The following is a 12168-nucleotide window of genomic DNA, read 5'->3' as shown; positions in this document are numbered from 1 at the left end:
TGGGGGGGAAAGTCAGCAGTCACTATGCCATGAAAGAGTAGTAGACTCTAGCTTGTGAGGCAAATGTCTTGCTTTATAATCCGGATCAGTGCCGCAGGGATATGGGACTCCAGCGTGTCACAAAAGATACAGCTTGTTTGGAACAGCTATATAGTGTCTAAAGTACTTTTTGAAACGAACTCTATGGGAAGAGAACCTCCAGGTAATAGCAGAAAATCTCCGGCTATTACAACTGATCTCCAGCCGACAGAGATCAGTTCACTGGAGAAAATGGCCACTTTGGCAATTGGACTCTATGACATTGAAGTCTTTCCCCTCCCCCAACCCTGCCCTCCTCAGGCTCCACCCCAAAAACCTCCCATCAATGGCGAAGAGGAACCTGGCTACCCTAATAACCACCCATTTTTAGCAAGGAAAAATGAAACAGCCACCTTGGTGGGAATATTTGCAGAAATCAAAAACCCAGCAGAGTCTCTGGTTACATGAACCATACTTATTTTGTGTTTTTGATTTTTGGGATGAGTAAACAGCCTGAAGTGGATCAAAACTGGGCACTGTGCTATCCACTACACTGTTTGGAGAAAGAGAAATAAATCTCAGTGTACAAAAGGGGTTCATCCTCCTTTCACAATCTACACTGCATTGGAAATCACTGCATTTTCCTCACAAGGGAAAACTGCCATGTGGAAAGAAGGTACCACACCCAGCCAGTATTGTAGCTGAAAACCGTAAATTAAACTGAGCCAATTCAGATCTCTCTTCCTATTGACCTCTTTTTTTTTTTTAATGGCATCACCTCACCAGAAATGTAGCCAAGCATTATGGTCTGATGCACATATTGGCGCTAAATTGTTCTTATACTGCTATGAAAGAAAAAAAAATCATAGAATGGTGGTGTTTCCATGGCAACTGTAATTTAATAATATGAAATTTCCAGTTTGTTAGAGCTGAAAAACTAATAATGCCAGTTCCTAGTGTTGTTAAAACTAGGTGTCAGGCAGGGTCAGCATAAAACACACAACAAAGATTGATCCATTGCCACATTCATTTTCATTGTCAGGATAATCCTTCAGAAAGCCAATAATAGCAATTTTAAAAAAAAGTAACCTGATTTTTCATGCATATTTTTGTACCATGTGGTAATAATGATGTAAACATATTAATTAAAGTCAAATAACTAAAAACTCAAAAATATTCTAGAACTTGCTTGCTTATCTGAGACTTCATGTGAACTGCTACTGCTATAGAGAACCAAGACTTATGTACAATTTCCTTTTTGCTTGCCTAACAAAATGTTTCCCCTTTTTGGCACTTCTTGTAAACATTTCATTCATGTTTTGAATGAAATATCTAAGTTGCTGTCTCTTAAGTTGCTTCCTAGAAAGTCTGTACTCAGATATACAAGCACGTGCCATCTTTGTTCAGACAGAACAAAGATAACATCCAAGATAGCAAAACCCAGAGTGTGGTGACTCATCAGGGAGAAACTTCAGAGTCCCCAATGCTGCCTCAGCAAATACTAGCAAATGTGGAGGGAAGCTTGAGGAGGGCAGGGTTGGGAGAGGTTGTGATGTCACTTCCAGGTGATGCCCTAGAGTGCCTCCCCTAGTCTCTCTGGTCTTTTCAAACTACTGAAAATTCCTAGAGCACCATTATGGGGAGGACATTTTTTCTCCAACTTGGAGCTGGGCATTGATAATTCCACACCCTAGGTGAGTAAATGGTAGGCCTAAGCAACCGGAATGCACCTTGGGTGTAATTTTTTTGTGGATTTGGTTGCTGGTAGGAATAAGCAGATTTCCCTCATTCTATTCACACTTGTTCTTTCATTGGTTTGCTGTTCTCACTTTATTCCTCCTGAACTACATTTTAACTAAGAAAATGTCTAAAAATGATTCTGGAATTTGAGCGTGTGCAATTTGTCTGAGCTTCTGGCTCCTTCATTTCATCTGTATTTTTCCCTTGTGTTACCAACAGCATACACGTGCACCAACAAAACATTGCAAAAAAGGAATCACACACATGATTGCATCCACATTATTTTTGTACAGTCTCCAGATTTCTGCATTGGCCGGGCCTTGTGGTTTTGCCTAGTCAAAAGAACACTACCATCTGCCGGTTGTGCTTCAGGGTCTACATTACAGCTGCGGCCACTAACCCCAGAGACCCTGAACTGGAGAAACTCCAGACTAATTAGATTCAGGTACGACTGCCCACAGGTCTTGGCCTGGTGCTGACATCAACCAAAAATTTTTGTAGTGCCAATAAGTCGTTCCTGTCTCATACACATTGTGTAATTTGATTCACTGTAATTCAGGGTTTAATATTTACCTCAAGTACATTCTGTAAACATAATTAAAATGTAATCAGTCCTGTGTGGATGAAAGCCATGACTAGAAATGTATTTGCATCCGTGCCGTCCCACTGATTTCAGCTGGGCTCTGCCAAAGTTGGTGCATTTATGATTTCTGGTACAGCCCTACATATCCAAATTATGCATTTATGTAAATAAAGATAAAACCATGGCCAAGCATCAGCAACAAGGTATAAAACATCCAATAGTCAGTTCACTTTGACAGCCCTCTCTCACTGAATGTAGCTAACTCATTTAATGTTCATCATGCAAAGAAGCACTCAAGAAGACCAGGAACATCTGGCCAAAGGTAGAGTTTAATTTGGGAAACTAACAGTGTATTCCTGGGGTGGGGGGTGAACCACAGCGGCCGGGATGGCATAGCTGAGAAGCCTCCTCAGAGACTTCCTGGCCACCATGGAGTGGAAAAAAGCCTTTTTTCCAAAATAAAAAAGGAGAAAAGTCTGTTTTCCCCAATGGGGGAAAGCGAGCTTACACCCAGACTGCCACCATCCCGGGAGGCATTCCCAGGGTGAAAGAGGTTGGGAAGCTGCCTAATGGCAGCCCCGCCCCACTGGAACACAGCAGAAACACCTCTCAGGGCTTTGGCATGGGGACTTGCACCAGGAGAATGCCAGAGGGAGGCCCCTCCAGCGCCCGAGCCCTGCGCTGCCACTGCGGTCCAGGGGACTAGCATAACTGCCCCAACGCTGGTGTCCATGCCAGTTTGCACCGCACAAGTAGCACGGATGCCAGCGTAGGGGTCATGCCGTCTTCAAAGAGCATTCCCCCCCTTCAGGAATGCACTGTAACTCTGTTTGAGAATTATAACCAAAGGCTTTTCTGTCTTTAGAGACTTAGATCCACTAAGACTGAAGATTGAAGTACGTTTTAAATATTAAGCACATATCAGAGATTTTAGACGCATGAACACATGAAACTGCCTTAATCTGAATCAGATCCACTGACTGGCAGTGGCATTGCAGGGGTCTCTGGTAGGGGTCTTTCACATCACCTGCTACTTGATCTGGAGAAGCTTGTCAAGATTACAAGTCTATCAGTTTAGTTTGACAGGGCAGGATAGATCAGAGAGATCTAAGGATGATGTAATCAGCCTGGAAAGTACCTGGGGAGCTAGAGAAAGCTAGCCTGATCCAGCTATAGCCAGGTGGCTGATGCAATGCAGTAGCAATGCCAGGATAATTGGATATCTACTGTGATTGGTGGCTGCAACCACCAGGTGTATATATTGAAGTGAAACCACAGTTCTATGCGGGATGTTATGAGCGGAGAGTGTGAAAGGAGTATCTGTATATATTTCTGCACTGTACAAATAAACTACACTTTTTCTATGTGGCCGTGGACTTTCTGATGGGTATCCTGGACAGACTGCCAATCCGCTTGGCTTCCGCGTCAAAGCTGGGGATTGAACCGGGAACCTTTGATGTGCCAAGTAGGTGCTCTACCACTGGGCCATCCCTCCAGCGTGGAGAAGTGTTTAAGAGCAGTAGACTCTAATCTGGAGAGCCAGGTTTGATTCCCCACTCTTCACATGAGTGGCGGACTCTAATCTTGTGAACCAGGTTGGTTTCCTCACTCCTACACATGAAGCCAGCTGGGTGACCTTGGGCTAGTCACAGTTCTCTTAGAGCTCTCTCAGCCTCGCCTACCTCACAAGGTGTCTGTTCTGGGGAGAGGAAGGGAAGGAGACTGTAAGCTGGTTTGATTCTCCTTACAAGGTAGAGAAAAATCAGCACATAAAAGCCCACTCTTCTTCCATTTCAGAAGAATTTTAAAATGCTAGGAGTAGGGGTGCTGCTATTTTTAAACTAAATCATCTTCATAAGGATCCACACTATATGTTTTATTGAAAATACAGAAGACACAGACTTCATGATATCCTTCATTGAGTGAACTGTGGGGGAGCAGTCCCACCTCAGAGAGCATGTGAGTAGTTGTGGCATTCAAAATGGATGGGGTTTAGAAACAAATTCTCAGTGTTTAGAAAATGGTGGGCAATTGTGAGCTCAAACTCTACTGAATTTTGGGCTAGGCATTGAATTGCTGTCAAGCTGTAATTAGCCCCACTGACAGCAGACTACTCTCTCACTTTCATATATCCCCATTACTACAGTTACCTAATTTTAGATTCTGGATTTAAATGATCTAGATAACTGCTCCTTCCCCCATGATAATGTGTAATACTTCAGTTACTTCAAATGCAAAGCACCAATAACATCTGCCAAAGGAATTCAAAGTAAACATGCAGTGGAATAACAGTGGAATAATACTCAATTTAGGACCAATTAAACAATGAGCCAAACAGAGGCACTGTACAACCCCAATTCCAGTTCAGCAATATAGCTGAAACTTTATGCAAAGGAATTCAAATAAATCTGATTTTAGATCCTAAGGGTAAATTAAGACAGAAAAGAAGACTTACTATTGTCTTGCATGTATCTGCTGGAACCAAATCGGTCTGCACCATGTGACATATGATGACTTAAGCTGTTTTGGGTGTTTCCAGGGAGAAATGTTTTAATGATCATGTACACTGCTGAACAGATAAAGTTAATTCCTTGGAAGATCTTAGTTAAAACAAGATGCTTGATCAGATACACTGCTACTGTCTCCACTCCTAATTAATTTCTTAAATATGTAGCAAAGATTTTTGTTATGCTTCAGGCCAGGCATTTACTCAATATTCACAGGGTACAATGTAATATTTATCATTTAAACAGAAAGTGATTAGCCCAAGGTCACAGAATGAAGTGAACTTCATGACAAAGTGAGGTTCTGAGTTATAGTCTTTCCAGTCCAACACTCTAACCCCTGCACCACACTTTAGTTAATGCATGTTGGGGCCTATAATAATTTTCCTACTGTGCATGTAGGCATGTGGGGGTGGAGATATTGCTTTCAAATGCACTGGCTGTACGATTAGAGGTGTCATTTGATCTTGTAAAAAAAGTTGCCAATATAATTGTGAACCAGTTTATTTATTGTTGCCTTTAGACAGGCGGGTACACAAGTCCTAATTCTCCTCGGCCATTAAGCAACTGGGTGAGCTGGAGTTGCCTTTTGTCTGTTTAAACTATCTCACATAGGGTTGCCAGCTCCGGGTTGGGAAACACCTGGAGATTTTTGGGGCAGAGCTTAAAGAGGGTGGGGTTTGGGGAGGGGAGGGACTTCAATGTCACAGAGTCCAATTGTCAAAGCGACCATTTTCTCCAGGTGAACTGATCTTTACTGGCTGGAGATCAGTTATAATGGTGGGAGATCTCCAGCTAGTACCTGGTGGCTGGCAACCCTGATCTCATAGGATTGTTGAGGGGATAAAATGGAAGGGGTGGTGGTGGAAAAAAGAAGCATTATAGAGTGGAACTTTGAAGCATTTCAGCACTTCAAGGAGATAGCTTCACCCCCTTTCCAGGCCTGATGCCATCCTCTTCTCCACAGTTTATTCGCCCTTTTCAGACATTTGATTTTGGCACTCCAGCCATACATCATGGGAGCACATGCTGTATGCATCCCTCCCAAGATGTGCAGGTGCCAGTTTGTGTGAATGGGACAATGCACGTATTTTCCATGGGTACTAAAATTATATGTGCATGAAAAATATGTGTCATACGAATTGGGGACCATGCGTAGTGGGAGAATCACATGTAGAGCACAATCCCATCATGCACAGTTGGTGTGCCAAAACTGAACATCCAAAAAGGGCTCCTCTATCCTTGGCAGTATACCCTCTCTTTCTTCACCATCCCAAGCTTCTCATCCTGGTTTTTTTTTTTTTTGTCTCTTTTTAATGGCTGCCTCATCTTGCTCCACCCTTTTCTCCCCATCTCCCTGGTATGCCATCCCCCACCTTATTTCTCTGACACGCTACTGGATCACAGCTATTTCTCTTAAAGAGGCCATAAATCAGACAGCTGTTTCTGCACATATTACATTCTTCAGTCCCACCCAGAGCATCCCATCTATACAAATGATGTGGGGAAGGGCCGTAGCTCAGTGGTAGAGCATCTGCTTGGCATGCAGAAGGTCCCAGCTTCAATCCCCAGCATCTCCTGTTAAAGGGACTAGGCAAGTAGGTGATATGAAAGGCCTCTACCTGAGACCCTGGAGGGCCGCTGCCGGTCTGAGTAGACAATACTGACTTTGATGGACCAAGGGTCTGATTCATTATAAGGCAGCTTCATGTGTTCATATGTATTTCTTCATTTCTTACCACCCCCCAACACAAGTCATACCTAGACTCCACCTCTTCTCTTCCTCTCTTTGTTTTCTCCTCCTCTACATACTGCCAATCTAGCAGCAGCAGACCCCTGTCCAGCCTTGATGCGAGGAACTGCAGTGGGGGGGGGATTAAGGTCACCCCACATCATTTGTCCTGCCTGAAACAGCCTGACAAGGCAAGTAGCATCAGCATCCTCTGAGGCTGTCTGGCTCTTATTGTGTGGGCAGGCTGCAAGAATCTGTCACTACCATCCATGTCAAATATCAGCACAAATTCTGCAACTGCTCCTGATGGAGGAGACAAATCAGCACCACTGGCCATAGGTTAGCTCTGCTACAGTATGCATTTGGAGGGTCCCCTCTCCCAGAGCATTCTGGGGATTATAGTCCAGAATGCCCAATAGTAAATGCCAGGTGTTCTGGGACCTACAATTTCCTGAATGCTCTGGAGGAAAGAAATGTAGAAATAAAGAAAGATGGGGTGAAATGGCAGGTCTCCTTCCTCTAGTTACAGCTTGCATTTGGGGCCTGCATTTATTCCTCCAAAGCCCTTGCCCTGCGATAGGCTACCTTTACTAGAGATCAATAGTGAGTGTACAGTCTGAATTGTGCCTGACATTTCCCAGATTCAAAGCTTACTGTTTTCATTTGTGCCCACAATTGTATTAGGTCTCCACAGCAGAATTTACACCAAATAATAAAGAACGCAGAGGCTTTCTGTAGTAGAAAATGAAAACCTTTTCAAGCGCTTCAGGACTAAGATTCATGGGCAGCAGGAGAATAAAATACTGGAAATGAAAGCCTGTCAGGCATTCCTTCTCAATTACAAGCTAGCTCTGGTTAAACTACACCAAAATTGAGTGCAGTTTCTCTTACTAAATATTATCTTCTCAATTAGAGCAAGTTATTTTCTCTCATAAGATACGAAAGGTTTAGAATTTAAAGCACTTAGGAGACCAATAGGACTGACATTACGAGCAACATCCATTTTTAAACTCATACATTTTATATCCTCACAGGAAAAATCATTTGAAAATGACTTTGATTATGTCAAAAATTTGAATGGATAAAAATAAAAAAGTATTTTCCAAGATTCTCCGCTCAATAAAAAACAAAAATATTGTAGCTAATCACCAAGGTAGAAATGAACCAACAAACTGAATATGGGATTTCAAACTATGGATCTAGTTTTGCTGAACCAGCATAACAAGCTGGCAATTCTCAGGCAAAGGTTATCTTTATTTCCTGGAAGTTTCCAGTACAATTATTTTGAATGCCAAGTAGGGCTGTTGAAAAAAAAATTCGGTATAGTTCGGATTCGGCTGAATTCGGCCCGTTTTTATTCGGACCGTGCCGAAGTCCGAACTCCCCCGCTTCGGATCCCCGGAAATTCGGGGGGATCCGGAGTTCGGGGGAAAATTCAGCCCCCCGCGTGCCTTCAGGGGGATTCCCTGAAGGCCCGCGGGGGGCCCTTTAAACAGAACTGCGCCTCCCAGCTGTGAGGCGCAGATCCATTTAAAGGGCCTGCCGCGCGCCTCCAGGGAAGCTCCCTGGAGGCGTGCGGCGGGTCTTCAAACAGATCTCCGCCTCCCGGCTGGGAGGCGCAGATCTATTTAAAGCCCCCCCAGCCCTGCCGGGACTCCCGCTTCCCTGGAGGCGCACGGCGGGCCCTTTAAATAGATCTGCGCCTCCCAGCCAGGGGCTTCAGGGGGCTTCCCTGGAGAGGCGTGGGGTGCCCTTTAAACAGATCTGCGCCTCCCGGCCGGGAGGAGCACATCTGTTTAAAGGGCACCCCGCCCCCCTTCAGGGGGCTTCCCTGGAGAGGCGCAGGGTGCCCTTTAAACAGATCTGCGCCTCCCACCCGGGATCTCTTTAAAGGACACCCCGCGCGTCTCCAGGGAAGCTCCCTGAAGGCGCATGGGGTGGGGGAAAGGGCCCGAATCAGCCGAATTTATTCGGGAACACTCCAAACTCGGCCAATTCGGCTCCCTGGTACCCCCCTTTTTGAGTTCGGTTCGTCCGAACCGAAAAACCGCTGAATTGAGAGAAATTCGGCTGTTTTTTGGTTCGGGCCAAACCGAATCAACAGCCCTAATCCCAAGTCAGCTTCTACTCAGTTGTCATTAATTTCACCTGATCCTTAAAAAACTTCTGACTTTCATCAGGTACCAATAGAGATCAGTTCCCCTGGATAAAATGGCCGCTTTGGCAATTGGACTCTATGGTATTGAAGTCCCTCCCCAAACCCCGCCTTCCTCAGGCTCTGCCCCCCAAACCTCCCGCCGGTGATGAAGAGGGTCCTGACAACCCTACCTATAGGGTTGCCAGGTCCCTCTTTGCCATTGGCAGGAGGTTTTTGGGGTGTAGCCTGGGGAGGGCAAGGTTTGGGGAGGGGAGGGGCTTCAATGCCATAGAGTCCAATTGCCAAAGCAGCCATTTTCTCCAGGTGAACTGATCTCTATCAGCTGGAGATCAGTTGTAATAGCAGGAGACCTGGAGGTTGGCAACCCTACCTATTTACCATACAGGGTCCACCTGTCCAGCTTCCAAGCTTGTATTGCCTCCAGACAGCATCTTGGGTGGGCAATCAATGGTTGGGACAAGGGGGGAACACGCACGCACATTAGCCACCCTTTCTCAGTTTAAACTATCTCACAAGGTTGCTGAGAGGATAAAATAGAAGGGAAATAATGTACAATATAGAATTATAGAGTGGAACTTTCATGTGTTCTAGTGCTCAGTCTTTCTTGTTCACCTAATTCTCAGGCCTGGTGCGATTCTCTTCTCATTTCTCCTTGCTTCTTTAGCCTTTTTCAGATGTTATATCCCCCCCACCCCAATTCCAGACCTATCCCTGTTCCATATGGGTTGCTGTGGGGCAAAGAAACTTTGGGCCCAAGCTGCTAGAATGCAAGAGTGCTAGCTAGGGTAGTCTTGTATGTTGGGGGCAGTGCTGTATTTTTCTTACAGCCAGGGATAAGCATGTGTGGCTACCAAATGGGCTATGCACAGATGCATGGAGACTTCATGCCTACCTTGACCCTCTGTCCGTGTTTTGCAGAGGCAGGATTTCAGCTGTCAAGTGATAAACCACCAGATAAACATACAGAATTCCTGATCGGGCCGTGGTGGTGTGTACTATATTTAAAGTTAAGGCTGATGTAACAAACAACCTGATTTTTCACATTCCATAATTAGAGGAACTGAACAGTATCTTTAATTGCCCCATTAACATTCTCCTGAGTAAATGTTTATCTTGCTCAGGCCTCTAAAACAACCACATGCAGCCGCGTGACTGAAGAATATAGGTACAACTTTCAGGAAGTGAAAAAACAATTTCACAGCAACTATCAGGTGATATTCCTCGCATTTGGAAATAAAAAAGTAACCTCCTGCTTTTAAATAAAATTTCAACACAAGCAAATTAAAGAAAAGGAATAATTCATGTTAATAATGTTTATTCATATTTTTTCTGGCATTTTGACATAAATTCTGTTGGATAAATTTAAATTTAGTGCTAAAATAATGTAAATAGCCTGTTGGCACTTGAAATATAGATTAAGAAATATGCAGTCTAAACAAGATAAAGCTGAGCCAGATCCACTCATAAATACATGGGAAGGGGTTGTGGCTAAGTGGTAGAGCATCTGCTTGTTATGCAAAAGGTCCCAGGTTCAATCCCTGGCATTTCCAGTTAAAAGAGGTAGTAGGTAATGTAAAAGACCTCAGCCTAATACCCTGGAGTGCTATTACCAGCTTGAGTAGACAATACTGACTTTGATGGAACAAGGGTCTGATTCAGTATAAGGCAGATTCATGTGTGTGTGTTCACACGCCCTAAGTCTGAATGTGATTATTTCTGACATTCAGGAATGATTGGAAATGTAGTGTGACAGTTATTTGCTGCCTCCTTTTCTCCTTTGTGCCCACCAGCCAACCTACCTTTGTTCCCCCCCACCCCGCCTCAGATATCCAGTTTTTCCTCCTTCCCTACCCCAGGCAGCCTCTACCTGGGAAAGTGGTGGCCCAGTTATGCAGTATCCAAAAGAGAAAGAAAAATAGGATACACCAAACAACATGCCAGCAAAGCAGGAAAAAAAGGGGGGAGATGCCAGGTGACAGGGTTATTGTCATATAAAGCCCTTCTGCGCATGTATTTCGCTGTATAAACTTCCTCAGGGGGATCAGAGTTCCTTTATGCTGGTTCAGAAACTCTGATCCCCCTGAGGAAGCTTAGTCCCTCAGAGGGTGAACTCTATGGCATTATATACCACTGAGATCCCTCCTCTCTTCAAACTCTGCCCTCTCCAGGCTCCACTGCCAAATCTCTAGGAATTTCACAACTCAGAGGAGGCAAACCAAGGCAAGCTCAGCCCTTCTGGTACAGAGGTGGCTCAGCCCAGGTGTAGGGGAAAGGCCGTTGGCCCACTGGGAGGCATCCTGGTGCTCTTAATAGCTAATCTGCCCATTTGTGAGGTAAATTAGGCTGAGAATGTGTAACTGGCCCAAGGTCACCCAGTGAGTTTTCATGGCAGAATGGAGATTCAAGGTCCTAGGCTGAAGCTCTGACCACTACACTACTACAATGGCTTTCATAGAGTGGCTGCTATTGAAAAATAGCAAGCAGCGGGGCCTGGCTGAGTCATGCAAGTTGTATAATAGCAAGTTGCCTGGTAGTTGCTGCTGGGTCTGGCCTGATTAGTCCTCCCTCAAGGGCCAAGACAGCCTTGGATAAGGGTTTGCCTTCCCATAACTTTTAATGTGCCGCCTGCCGCCTCCGAGACCCACGTGTAACCCAGAGACAGTAGTGGTGGCAGAGTTCTGAGCTGGCCTGGCCAGCCTGCAGGTAAGTAAGTGAGGGAGGGAGGGGAGAGGGGATTCCCCCCCCAATCTTAAAAAAATTAAATAAAATAAAAATGGCAATGGGACCAAAGCTGCCTGAAAAATGCCCCCCCCCCCCCATAGCATTATTCAGGATCTGCTTTTCAGCTCCCTTTACATTATTGCCATTTTTGGGGAGGAATCCCCCCAATTACTGATAAGGTATTGGGAGGGGGTTCGGTTTGGCTTTTCCAAATGCACACCCCTAGTTGTGGCTGCCTAGCAATGGCCACCGAGAGCACCTATTTCTGAAACCTGCAGGCACTTCTTTTATCATTTTGTGGACTTTTAATCTCTTTTTTTTAGATTTCAGATTTTTCTACAAATCTGGGTTTTTTCTCAGTTTTGTAGAAACATCTGTCTTGTCTGTTCAAAGCTCCAATCTCAGGATTTAAGTATCCTCAGATCTGGCCGGGCTGAGAATCAGATATATTGATAATGGACAGGGAATGTGTGGAATGGCCTGTATTTTATACCCCATACAGGATATCTGTTGATGGAAGTTTTGCCACTGACTAGTAAAACACATTTTGCCATTCCCACTTTTTTCTGTACAAAGGACATGCATTCTTAAAGAGCATCAGGTTATTCCCTCACTGGATTCTATGATCATTCAGATTAACTAAGCAAACACAAATCTTACCTGTATCTACAACCAAATGCATGGTTAAATGAAAGAATGAAATTGCAAAGCA

General features: G+C 44.6%; 1 non-coding gene across 1 annotated transcript; it reads left to right on the top strand.

Annotated features, from left to right (window-relative positions):
- The first annotated feature begins 10213 nt into the window (after nt 1-10213).
- On the top strand, nt 10214-10285 carry TRNAN-GUU (transfer RNA asparagine (anticodon GUU)). The gene has a single exon. It is a non-coding gene; the product is annotated as a tRNA-Asn (tRNA).
- Nucleotides 10286-12168: the final 1883 nt, after the last annotated feature.

This window comes from Euleptes europaea, chromosome 8, assembly GCF_029931775.1.
Source record: "Euleptes europaea isolate rEulEur1 chromosome 8, rEulEur1.hap1, whole genome shotgun sequence".
Lineage (NCBI taxonomy): Eukaryota > Metazoa > Chordata > Lepidosauria > Squamata > Sphaerodactylidae > Euleptes > Euleptes europaea.
This window is presented reverse-complemented; position numbering and strand designations above follow the sequence as displayed.